Source organism: Octopus bimaculoides, chromosome 1, assembly GCF_001194135.2.
Source record: "Octopus bimaculoides isolate UCB-OBI-ISO-001 chromosome 1, ASM119413v2, whole genome shotgun sequence".
NCBI lineage: Eukaryota > Metazoa > Mollusca > Cephalopoda > Octopoda > Octopodidae > Octopus > Octopus bimaculoides.
In genome coordinates, this window is record NC_068981.1 from 18,481,831 (window position 1) to 18,493,306 (window position 11,476).

Below are 11,476 nucleotides of genomic sequence, written 5' to 3' on the forward strand. Positions count from 1 at the left end.
ATATATGGGAGAATGTACGAAAAAACAACAACAGACGAGGGCAGGTGGTGTAAACAACAAAAGGATGTATTAGTATGACGCTCGGGAATACGGAAAGTCTTTAACGTTTCGAGCTACGCTCTTCAACAGAAAGAATACGGAGACAAGGAGAAAAAAATTGAATAGTGTTCAGTCAACGGTCAATCATAGTAATGGCTGACCGGAAGTTAGAAATTTTACACATGTGCATGATGGATTCTCTCGTCGTGAACGACAAATGAAGGTTCAGTAAAATAAAGCGGTAATCATGTTCTATGGACACAGATGTGTCTTTTGAGGCCTGCTGGTGCATGTATGTATGGTTTATCAGTGGATCATATATCCGAAAAAGAAACACACTCTTAAGGATAGAGCAGTAATGTATTTACATGAAGTTAAATATATGTCCGGTCATAAAGTGACCAATAGTTTCGCATCCATAAAGCGCTTAGCTTTATAGACGACTCGTCACACTTCAATGCTCATGGCCATTAGAGTCTGACGAGTCGTCTATAAAGCAAACCGCTTTATGGATGCGAAACCATTGGTCACTCTATGACCGGACATATATTTAACTTCATGTATATATATATATATATATATATATATATATATATATATATGTATGTATGTATACATACGATAGACACCTTTCAGTTTCCACCTGCCAAATCCACTCACAAGGCTTTCATCAGCCCAGGGTTAGAGCAGAAGTCACTTACCGCGGTGCCGTGCAGTGGGACTGAACACTTATTCGATATGTGGTCACTGAGCATGCTAAAAGTAATAACCAGAAAGCCATAAAATCGCTGCCCACCCTGAAAGAAACAACATGGGATACATTGACTAATGAAGTCCCAGATGCAATATATTTGTTAAAACGAGACGGTCACGGCTGGAATATCTTTAATCACAAAGCTGATCTGGGGTTAAATAACCAGTTTGTTTTCATATCTTCTTTTATTTTCTCCTTTTTCTTTTAGTTTATTTTTATTACCCCAGCAAAAGAAAAACAAGAAAAGGAAGAAGCAACCGTGCATTGAAATAAACCTGCTTATAGCATTAATGTCTTTCCGATTTCTTAAGATGGTTAGAAAACTCATAGATTTTTCCCTGGTTTTGCTACTTTTTATGTTACAAGAAAGACACGAAACGAAACTGCTCGTGATCTTAAATCTCACCACATCGTAATCCTCTACTTGCTTTTCCATGTAACAACCAAAGCAATCATATTGACAGAACTGTTGTCTGTCAAAGGAAGCAAACTACTTGTGTATGGAGATTAATGCTTTCAGTTTATCTCTGAATGTTTTGACATTAAAGATTCACTTGATCTAATGCGTTATTCTCTCAATTACGTAGACAGTTGCACCATATATCGGTACGGTCTGTTATTTCATGACTTGCACATATTGATGCGATACTATATCCTTAACTTGATTTCTTATTGTTTTACACTTTCTTTCAAGACAATATTCTATTTATTCCTTATTCGATTTTTCTGTAGGAAAACGGAATTGAATTTAATGCAAAATGTAAATTTGGTTGTAGATGAAACAGAAGTTCAAAAGTTGAGGCTTCTACTGCAAATCCAAAAATTCGACTTTCAAACGTTTGTATAAATATATCTGAAAGGATTCTGAGAGAAGAAAAGAACTTGTACTCAAATTTGAAAACTGAAGGAATACTACCTTATCACACCAGCATGTTATCAGCATGTGATTCACATTGTTATTGTTGTTGTTGGCACGCCGTCGCTTACGACGTCGAGGGTTCCAGTTGATCCGATCAACGGAACAGCCTGCTCGTGAAATTAACGTGCAAGTGGCTGAGCACTCCACGGATACGTGTACCCTTAACGTAGTTCTCGGGGATATTCAGTGTGACAAAGCTGACACTTTGAATTACAGGCACAACAGAAACAGGAAGTAAGAGTGAGAGAAAGTTGTGAAAGAGTACAGCAGGGTTCGCCACCACCCCCTGCTGGAATCTCGTGGAGCTTTTTAGGTGTTTTCGCTCAATAAATACTCACAACGCCCGGTCTGGGAATCGAAACCGCGATCCTATGACCGCGAGTCCGCTGCCCTAACCACTGGGCCATTGCGCCTCCACCACATTGTCATAGTTATCATTATAAAGCACACGCTGTAAGTATATAGACCGTAGTATGTCTCCAGTCTCTATATTATATATATTCTCATTATTTCATCGTCTTATGTTCATTTTCTAAGCTGGCGGTTCGGTACTATCCGATCCGACGAGTCAGAGGACAGCGTTCTGCTCCGCTATTTCAGCTTTGGCATGGTTTCTACGGCTGGATGTCGTTCTTAACACCAGAGCGTACTTTCCCAGAGCGTACTTTCCCCCATGTCTAAAAGGAGAGAAAAGTGTTGGTTTTAGACAAGGCGATGAGAGAGAGGATAAGATATGATGAGGGGAACCGATTTATTGTAGTGGCAAGGTGGTCTTGATGGAGAGACTAACAGAGTAAACCGTTGGTTGGCATGGAAAGGACAGAGGAAAGAAGGATTTAGTGTTAAGGGATAGTGAGAATGAGAGAGACGGATTAATAAGGGCGATGGGATGGGTTGAGTGTATGTAAATATACATGCATGCATGTGTGTATGTGTGTGTGTGTGTGTGTGTGTGTGTATAGCAGAAATAATAGGCGGCGAGCTGGCAGAAACGTTAGCACGCCGGCGTAATGCTTATCAGCATTTCGTCTGCTGTTACGTTTTGAGTTCAAATTCCGCCGAGGTCGACTTTACCTTTCATCCTTTCGGGGTCGATAAATTAAGTACCAGTTACGCACTGGGGTCGATGTAATCGACTTAATCCGTTTGTCTGTCCTTGTTTGTCCCCTCTATGTTTAGCCCCTTGTGGGCAATAAAGAAATAAGAAATATTTGGCACCAACTCGTTGCTTAAGAATTGGACCCGAATTACTGTGAAGATATGACCAAGATTTTGTTAAAGACTGATGACGTCAGCAAAGAACTGACCACTCGAACCTCAGGTAGAAGTAGGATGTCATTCACATTTTGTTTTCGGCGCTCCTTTCCCTTGATAGAAACATTATTTATAGTGCATTTATTCACCAATACGTCAGCAAGAAAAACGTCCCTGCAGGGATTTACGACACTCAGCATCATGGAATGTCACGACAATGATGACGACGGTAGTGGTGATGACACGGTCTAAGCCAGCTTAGATACTCGAATTCATATTAATGACTGTTACCATCATTATTGATACAAAACCTCATGCAAATTGTCGAACTGTTTAAATTGGTGTTATCACGAGTGTGTTTGGCGTCTCGTTAAATGCCGCTATGGTAACTGTTGAGTTAGTGAATGAAAATGTACTTTTCGGATTGCGTGAAGAAATAACTGCCAACATTCGCGAGCAATTAGCGGAAGATTTTATTATTGTATATAGAGTCTAACTTGTGTTGGACTCTTACAAATACTTACAGCAATAATTACATACTGGCAGAGATGGAAAAACCACGCAGCGCCAAAAGAAGTTACTTCTGAGTTATCGTGTGAATGGTATGTTCGGATCGTCCAAGAACCTGGAGATGTCTGCGCGAATGTTCCTAGTAAGAGTGGAGACGCATTTAGTTCAACCACCTTCCAACACTCTGCCATGATAAGAGGTGAGATGTGTGAACGAGACGGCCGTTTTCAACGCTTGGCAAAGAGTTTAGAAGCCTAAATTGGATTTATATAGACCATATGAAGAAAATTCTTCATCAGTTGTCGGCTGTCTATCTACTCTTCGTTTCGAGCATTCAATGACAATATGAGTCTTCAAAGACAGTTGCTCCCGTAAATTCTAAAATAAAATTTAAGATTTATGGAGGGTCAAAGTTGGGAGCAAAAAAAAAAAAAATGACAGTGGAGACATACAAGGAAACCGAACGAAAACAAACATGGATGATCGTTAGACCAGAACGAGAGAAAAATATTGAATGCTGGGAGAAACATAGTCGTTGATTATTGAAAAGGTTGCAAGATGCAACGAAAATTTTAGGAAAAATAAATAAGTAAATGAATGGAAACTTTACCGGCGCGTGTATTAAATAATAAGGCATTACAAGAGAATGACTCTCTCCAGAGACAACAAAATATGCTTCAACACAAGAACTCGCATAAAGAATCTTGCAAGCCAAACCCCAAAACAAAGTATACATACACACACACACACACACACACACACACACATATATATATATATATATTCACAAATACACTCACACATATGTATATGAAATATATTGTTTACTTTTTGGTAATGAATCTAATTCGTTTCCGATTCTCATTTGTCACAACAAAAGTTCGTTGCCGCATCAATTAAGTTATACGTATTTCGGAACATTTCATTTCAAGACGTCAACCAAAACTGAACGTATACACCTAATGCCCCCTCTGAATCATTAATAAACAAATAATCATTATTTGTTTATAATAAACATCAATAAACAAATAACTTATTAAAAAATAGTACAATAAGATAATAATTAACCCGAATAAATGAAGAGAAACAAAATAGAAATTAATAAATTAAAAAAATATCATTCACACCTGATTTGAAATAACTCTCTCCTATGAAGATATAAAAGCTGACGGACATTAAAATATAACATTATTGATGTTATTACATGATAAATAATATAAATAATTTGTAAAACGAACGAATGATTAATTAAATTAGCAAAAATGTAAATTAAAAATTTAAAGTATTAAAAAAAATATATTAACTATAGAAAAATTTCATAATTTTACACCTGAGTTTGGCAGGGTTGTACGTGGAAGAGAACGGTAGGAGAGCGGTGGAGGAGGAAATTATTGTAGAAGAGAAGAAGAGATCTTTTAAGAGAACACATTTGTTCTGTTGTAGAATCATCAAATTCTTCTATTATTGAAAAAGAAACAGAAATAAAAGTGTCTTGGATTCCTTTTAAAAAGAAAGTATTCAGGATAGATCGTTGCAGTTTATTCTTCTGAACTGCCCAAAAGTATTGTAATACTTCATAATAAAAATAATAAGCACCTATTTTAACATTATCTAAGAAAGACAGATACATTATCTTAGTGTTTGTTAGCTTACGCCGGAGACAAAAAAAAAATGGTACTTAATTTATCGACCCCGAAAGGATGAAAGGCAAAGTGGACCTCGGCGGAATTTGAACTCAGAACGTAAAGACAGACGCAATACCGCTAAGCATTTCGCTCGGCGTGCTTACGTTTCTTTTCTACTCTAGGCAGAAGGCCCGAAATTTTGGGGGGAGTGGGGCAGTCGATTAGACCAACCTCAGTACGCAACTGGTACTTAATTTATCGACCCTGAAAGGATGAAAGGCAAAGTGGACCTCGGCGGAATTTGAACTCAGAACATAAAGACAGACACACATACTTGCATGTATACATACATACATACATACATACATACATACATACATACACACATACATACATAAGTATATATGAGCATATTTAGATATGCAGGTATATGCATGAGAAGACACACATGAAACAAAACATACAACTCTGCACGTATACACACATACAAACAAAAATACCCTATGGTTGATGTTGAAATTCCAATGAAGAAGGAGCCTTGGATCTAGCTTAAGAACCGGCTCTTTCTCTATTGGCAAGAGATCTTGAAATAAAACTGAATTATGACAAACAAACAAACAAACAAACAAACAAACAAACAAACAAACAAACAAACAAACAAACAAACAAACATACATACATACATACATACATATATATATATATATATATATATATATATATATATACACACACATGTAAAATAACGAAGGTGGCTAGACGCAATATGAAAACGAAAAGGAAATTTTCAATTGTCACTAATAATGACTGAGAGTGCGGGGTAGCATCTACATTACTAGAAACAAGAGTCAAAATGCACAGGTCTATGTTCTGACAGGGGAGATAATCGTCCCACAGCGAGCGAGATCACAATATTAGCTAGCTAGTTTCGCTTAGCTCATCAGTAATGACAACTCCGTCGCTTATGTTGAGCTAAATCCCATCAGTATATAGTATTTAGTATATGAATCAATGCCTGATTCAGCCAAATGGTATTATATATGTAAGTATGCGTGTGTGTATACCTCTACGTCCGCACCTGCACACATGTATATATAAATACATGGTATATAAGCCTATCTTGAACTTTTCACAGTTCAATATACCTACACGCACTCCAGTAGAGGTTTACATACACGCATACATGCACACTTAGATACACTCCATGTATGCATGCACAAAAAGATGCATAAGAATAGAAATAGAAAAGATTGCAGAAAATGTGTGATACATGGTTTCTGAGTATGAACATTGACTATAAAGTTCAAGATGCGATACGCAATAGAATCAAGTCTCTAACAATTTAACATCGCCTACATTTGTACGCCGACACTGGAACCAGTGTTGAGAAGAACAATATTTTTCGTGTAGGTCTCTGATGGAGCGTAGAATTCTTGGAGGAATGACCAACAACTATCGAGTGTGTAAAACCAACCTACAGTGTAAAACTAGGAATGTAGCATACCAAATGAAGTGTATGAAAGGTTAGTGTAAAGACAGCGCCAAATACATATAGGAGAACCTACCCGCAGTATAGATGAAAGGATTGGGGTGCACAAGCGTGAATAAAGATAAAAGAACAAACACCCATACTCTACCAACATATCCTACTGAAACACAATGGTTTAACAGACAAGGTGGAGATAAAAGTTGTTACTACACATCCGAAAGATCCGGCTCAATAGATTGTAGAAGTGTATTCTGAATACAGACACATATACACACACACATTCATTAAAACGAATGAGTAGAGTAACAATATATCTACTACAGTAATAAAAGAATGAAGATGAAATAATATTAAAATGAAATCAAACATTACACACACACATATCACAAATCACACACACACACACACACATACACACACTTAGAGCCTACAATCTATCTACAAATATACACGTTTTATGTCGGCATCAACAAAAATATGAACATATTGAAATTAAAACAAATACAATGAATGCAAAACAGTAGAACGACAACACACACACACGCACACACACAAACACACATATAGACAATGTCTGACAACCTACTATATACAAGAAAATTAGTTGGACAATTTGAAATCATTGAGAAAGTAACAGTAATAGTATGAAAATTTCTGACATTCATAATTGAAGTGAACTATAATCAGCGTGGTTGTTTATTGACAATATGACAATGACAGTTTATTAGCTGCATCAGTTAATTTCCTCTTTATATTAAAGTTATTGTTATTGGTCTCTAGACACCTAATTGAAAGCTGACAAAGTTGTCATTGATTTTTTGGCGATTCCTAAATGAATGCTGATGGTGGGGAATCGAGTTTTGAAGGAGTTCGATGTCAAACTAATGTGTAACATTGAAAGTGTTAGTATTTACTGCAGTACAGTGAATAATTCTTTTAAGCGTGCAAGTTTCTTTAAGAGGGCATTCATTTGAGTTTGTGAAATTACAATACACACACACACACACACACACACACACACACACACTCACACACACACACGTACACGCACATGCAAGCACGTACGCGCGCACACACACACATACACACACACGTACACACACACACACACACATATACGCACACACATACACAGACATACAAGAACACATACATACAAAATCAAACTGTTGGAGACCCTTCCCTTTTTCGCTCATCAATTGTAGAACTGGAATATATTTGCATCATTATTCCTAATTAACACACAGTAAGGCTTTATACGTGGGTGGGCTGGAAACTTCATAGGCCGACAGTGAGCACGCGCAAATATATACATATGTAGGCGCAGGAGTGGCTGTGTGGTAAGTAGCTTGCTTACCAACCACATAATCCCGGGTTCATTCCCACTGCGTGGCACCTTGAGCAAGTGTCTTCTACTATAGCCTCGGGCCGACCAAAGCCCTGTGAGTGGATTTGGTAGACGGAAACTGAAAGAAGCCCGTTGTATATATGTATATGTGTGTGTGTGTGTGTGTGTATATGTTTGTGTGTCTGTGTTTGTCCCCCCAACATCACTTGACAACCAATGGTGGTGTGTTTACGTCCCCGTAACTTAGCGGTTCGGCAAAAGAGACCGATAGAATAAGTACTAGGCTTCCAAAGAATAAGTCCTGGGGTCGATTTGCTCGACTAAAAGGCGGTGCTCCAGCATGGCCACAGTCAAGTGACTGAAACAAGTAAAAGAATAAAAGAATAAAAGAATATGTATGCATATGCGCAAATAGTGTAAATTAGAAAAACTGAAATAAATTTGGATATTATGAGGGTCGAGTGAAAAGTTCAGAGGTTGACCAAAATATTCTCACGGAATGCGACCAAATGAAAATTATTTTTCGATGAAGTTCCCCTTGCGGTCCACACACGTCTTCCATCGGTGTTGCAGCGCTTGGATCCCATTGGTGGAGAAGTTTTCATCCTGTTGATAAAATAGTCATCAACAGCAGATATGACGACATCATTACTGCGATGCTGTTTCCCAGCCAGGTGTTTTGTTATGTTTAGGGAACAGACGATAGTCAAATGGGACTAAATCAAGAGAATAGGAACGTTGATCAACCAGTTAAAAGCCACAGCAGCCAATGAAACCAAGGACTTGTTAGTTTCTCTGGGCGTTTGATCATGATAGCCTTTCGTAATAGCCTCAGCAATTTAGCGTAGTACTTTCCATTGAAAATGCGTCACTTTTGAAGATAGTCAATAAACACAATGACTTGTGCATCTCCAAAACTGAGGCCATCACCTTCACTGCAGATGAAACAACCTTGGCCTTCTCTGGAGCAGGTGAAGAGGGCGTTTCCACTGCATAGATTATCTTTTTGTCACTGGCTGAAAGTGATGAAGCCAACACTGATCCTGGATATGGAAACGTTCATGGAAACCAGCTGGATATACCTGAAAGCAATATCAGAATATTCTAATAGCCTTGGCTATTTGAGTTATAGCGTGTTATCAATCCCCATATGGTGAACACGATCAGTGTCTTCCTCTGTGGTGGCTGTTGCAGGACGTGCAGTCTTTGGGTCATCTTCAAGACTCTCTGTTCCCCTTCTAAATTCAGCTTGCCTACTTATGCACTGTTGATAAAACTGGAGCGTCACCTCCTATCGTACCAATGAATGCCGATGGGAGATAAGCCCTTTTTCTTATTTCTTTATTGCCCACAAGGGGCTAAACATAGAGGCGACAAACAAGGACAGACAAAGGGATTAAGTCGATTACATCGACCCCCAGTGCGTAACTGGTACTTAATTTATCGACCCCGAAAGGATGAAAGGCAAAGTCAACCTCGGCGGAATTTGAACTCAGAACGTAACGGCAGACGAAATATCGCTAAGCATTTCGCCCGGCGTGCTAACGTTTCTGCCAGCTCGCCGCCTTTTTCTGCAGGTACTTGATAACACCACAATGCCAAATTGTGTATTTTAAGAGAAACCGCTACTACTTACTTGTGAAGTCTTCTTTGAACAGTGAGATGTGAGTTTACCTGGAAAGGAACAACGCAGTTATTAATAAGAGTTGAAACTTATACATGTAATATTTCACAGCTCCAGCATCACTCCTTCATTGTCGGCCAATGAAGTTTTCCGCCCACCCTCGTACAAAGCCTTACTGTGTGTTAAATAAGAATAATGATGCCAATATATTCCTTTTCTACAATTGATGATCGAAAAAGGGAAGGGTCTCCAACAGTTTGCTTTTGTATGTATGTATGTATGTATGTATGTATGTATGTATGTATGTATGTATGTATGCATGTAGGTATGTGTGTGTATGTATGCATGCATATAAGAATGTATGTATTGAGAGAGAGAGAAAGAAAGAGAAAGAGACAGGTACAGAGAATATCGATTAACATAGGGGGCGGTATAGTTTAGATCTATTCAGATTGGATGATGCTTGTCCGATATTCAGTAGAGCAGATTAAGAAACTTTAATGAAATTTCAGTTAACAATCTCACAATACATATTGCCGGTGTGGTGGGGGTATGTTTTTTTTCAACACTTCAGATAAAAATGGCGCGTTTAAAACTACATTCATGTCAGACCTACCTTTATGTTTGTTCTTCATGTCTATAAGAAACAGAGTTAAATTCCTTTACTTTTCTGTCTCAATAACAGAAGCATCTGTTTTCGTTGCTAATACTTTCCTCTTCCCTTCAAATTACTATGCCTTCACACCCATTCAAGTTTGTACACATCAAATAGATTACCGATTTTTATCAGTACATCAGGCATATCGGTTTCCACAAACATCTTAAAGATGTTGCATAACTGTTTATTAAGCAACCGTCTCACTGTTTTACTTTGGTTTCACCAACATTGCAAATATCCATTTATGTTTAATTAATATCGGTAAATTGTTAAAGCCAATATCCATTTACTCCATTCTTAAAACCAGCGTGTTAGTAAATCTAAAGATTAATTTCACCAACTCAAAGACTTTAACAAATGGAAACAATATGAGTAAAGATTTAAATGACAGCTGCTGAACTTCCAGGATTACTGCTTTTCTCTTTTGGCTTGTCAGAAAGTCTAAGTAACGAATCTTCTAAAATTTGATAGCTCTGTTGCCAAAATGGATTTTAGAATTGATGAGCATATAAAATTCATCAATTTGTTTGCTTCTCATTTTTCTTCTGTGCATTTATCTTCAGATCATATGTTCTCAACCTCTGTGGGGAGGTCACCTCTTGCAAGCATCTTATAATGCGTCTGCTGTAGATAAAAGTAAGGATTAGTACAAAATTAGGTTAGGTAGAGAATAGGGCAAAGTCAGCGTTATGGAGAGGATACATAGTAGGTTTTGATAGTGTTAAAGTTTAAAGATATAGTTAGGGGTAGTTGATTTAGTTTAGATAGAGAGAAGGGCGGAGTTAGCGTTACGGAGAGATTATAGGTCAAGAATAAGGTTAGAATTTAAAGATAGTGATGGAATTGGTGTTAGGGTTTGGTAGTATTAAGATAAAGGTTAGGATTAATGATTGAGGTCGTGCTCATGTTTAGAGTTGGGCCTAAGATTTGTGCGTGTAAAGAAAATTTGTACAAAGGTGTTTGAAGTTCAGGGAAAATATTTTTCAATGTGGAGTACGAGGGTAAAATGTTAGGGATGAAGAGAGGAGGGAATATAAATGTAGTTAGTCAGATTAAACAGGAGTAGTATATATTTTTCATGCTTGATACTTATATCGGTATCTTTTGCCAGACTACTAAGTAAACAAGCCAACGCCTGTTGTCAAGCGGGGACAGAGACAAACGCAAAAACATACATAAACATATGCACACACACACATGCATGAATATGTATATATATATATATATATATATATATATATATATACATATATACA